This window comes from Sturnus vulgaris, unplaced genomic scaffold (genome assembly GCF_052056855.1).
Source record: "Sturnus vulgaris isolate bStuVul1 unplaced genomic scaffold, bStuVul1.hap1 Scaffold_156, whole genome shotgun sequence".
Taxonomy (NCBI): domain Eukaryota; kingdom Metazoa; phylum Chordata; class Aves; order Passeriformes; family Sturnidae; genus Sturnus; species Sturnus vulgaris.
In genome coordinates, this window is record NW_028276073.1 from 80,001 (window position 1) to 82,500 (window position 2,500).

General features: G+C 50.2%; 1 pseudogene; it reads left to right on the top strand.

Moving 5' to 3' along the window:
* The window catches only part of LOC148218968 (28S ribosomal RNA), an 8,888-nt pseudogene that overhangs the window by 3,313 nt on the left and 3,075 nt on the right, over positions 1–2,500 (top strand).

Here is a 2,500-nt window from a genome sequence, read left to right on the forward strand (position 1 = left end):
CACTCCGTTCTCACCGTCGAATGTGGTCCCAATTCGATGGCAAAATCTGGATCCGTCTTGGGGGGGGGGGTCGTGGGGCCGCCGGTACGCCTGTCCAGGGTATCGGTGGGCACCCAGACCTCCCCGTCCGACTGGGTAGACCTGGTGTCCCGGTCGTTCAAACCGGGTGCCACGGCTAAGTCCCAGTGGGTAGACCTGGTGTCCTTATTTCCAAGACGCCAGGCCGACCTATTTCCAAAAAGTGACCAGGTAGACCTGGTGCCTCAAATTTTACCATCTAAAACTTCCAATTTGGCAGAAAATGAATTGGCTTGGCTGGTGAACTTAGAGTTCTTTAGGTCGGATCTGCATGTGCATGAAAGTGTTCATTTTTCTGTGAATTGGGAGGGATTGAGCGGGTTGCCTGAGGTGTACGAACAACTTACACCACTACCGTGTGCGGGAGAAACTTTATTTTCCAGCCTCCCGCGAGACAACAAATCGTTTGTGCTTGAGGAGGGCAGCGGCGAGAAGGAGGGCGGCGAGGAGGAGAGCAGAGACGGGCCTGAAACATCGCCTCCAACGCCTGGGAAGCGCGGGGAACGGACACCTGAGGAGACCGTGACGGTGGCCGTTCCTGACAAAAATCCACCTTGTCCTTGCTGTGGTACCCGGGTAAACTCTGTGTTGGCCCTGATTGAACATCTAAAGGGGTCGCACGGGAGGAAGAGGGTTTGTTTTAGGTGTGTTAAATGTGGAAGGGAAAATACTAACTATCACAGTATTGTTTGTCATTTTCCAAAATGCAGGGGTCCAGTGACTGAGACGGCTCCAGCTGGGGAGTGGATCTGTGAGGTATGCGGGAGAGATTTCAAAACTAAAATTGGCCTGGGACAACACAAAAGATTGGCACACCCGCTGATAAGGAATCAAGAAAGGATCGCTGCTTCCCAACCGAAGGAAACATCTAACCGAGGAGCTCACAAAAGATGCTGGACAAAGGAGGAGGAAGAACTGTTGATAAGGCTGGAGGCTCAGTTTGAGGGCAACAAAAACATCAATAAACTTATCGCGGAGCACATCACAACCAAAACAGCTAAGCAAATCAGTGACAAAAGAAGATTGCTTCCCAGGAAACCGGCAGAGGAACATCAAAGAGCGGCCGAGGGCCTGAAAGAGGAACCTGAGATGAGTCATCAACCTCAGGCAGGAACCGTTGACAATGGACCTGATAAGAGCCAACCGTCCAGGAAGCCAGCTGGCGGGAGAACAATGGGCAAGATAAGGCACCATCTGGAGAAGGGTAACGGACGAAAGGGAACCACCAATCAGCAGCTGCAGGCCCATTATCAGCGGACACTCGGGGAACGCTTATCAGCTGGGACAATTAACACCTTCCCCTGGGCATTCAAGCAGTTGCTGGAAGGCCAGGACATGCAGCCAATCATCGATGAAGCAGCGCAGGACTGCTTTGGATGCCTGGAATCGATAAGCCAGATAAGAACAGCAACCCGAGATAAGAGAACAATGGGGGCCCGGAAGAAGCAACCAAGGAGACCGTTTCAGAAGTGGATGAAAGAGAGAGCAATTAAGAGAGGTGATTATCTTCGCTTCCAGCGATTATTCCATCTTGACAGGGGGAAACTGGCAAAAATTATTTTGGACGATATGGAATGTTTGTCCTGTAATATTCCACCCGGTGAAATTTATTCGGTTTTTAAAGCCAGATGGGAAACACCTGGAAAATTCGAGAGCCTTGGGGACTTTCAAATTACTGGGAAAGCCGACAATAGTGCTTTCAGAGATTTAATTACGGCAAAAGAGATTGAGAAAAATGTGCAGGAGATGAGCAAGGGCTCAGCTCCAGGTCCAGATGGGATTACTCTTGGGGACATCAAGAAGATGGATCCCGAGTATTCCCGGACCACGGAGATCTTCAATTTATGGTTAACATCTGGAAAAATCCCGGACATGGTGAGGGGTGCAGGACTGTTTTAATTCCTAAATCGACAACACCGGAGCGCTTAAAGGACGTTAATAACTGGAGACCTATCACGATTGGTTCTATCTTGTTAAGACTGTTCTCCAGGATTGTAACAGCTAGGATGAGCAAAGCGTGCCCCCTCAACCCAAGGCAAAGAGGCTTCATTAGAGCGGCGGGATGCTCTGAAAACCTGAAACTCCTGCAAACCATAATTCGGTCGGCCAAAAGAGAACACAGACCACTGGGTGTTGTATTGTGGACATCGCCAAGGCTTTTGACACCGTAAGCCACCAGCACATCATACACGCTTTGCAACAAAGGGGAGTGGACCCCCACATCGTCGGACTGGTGAGCAATATGTACCACAACATCTGTAACGTATATCACCACGAAGAAAAACACACACACAGATAAAATCCAGATCCGGGTTGGGGTAAAACAGGGTGACCCGCTGTCACCCCTTTTATTTAACCTGGCGATGGACCCCCTGTTATGCAAGCTGGAAGAGAAGGGCAAGGGATACCACCGAGAAGGGAA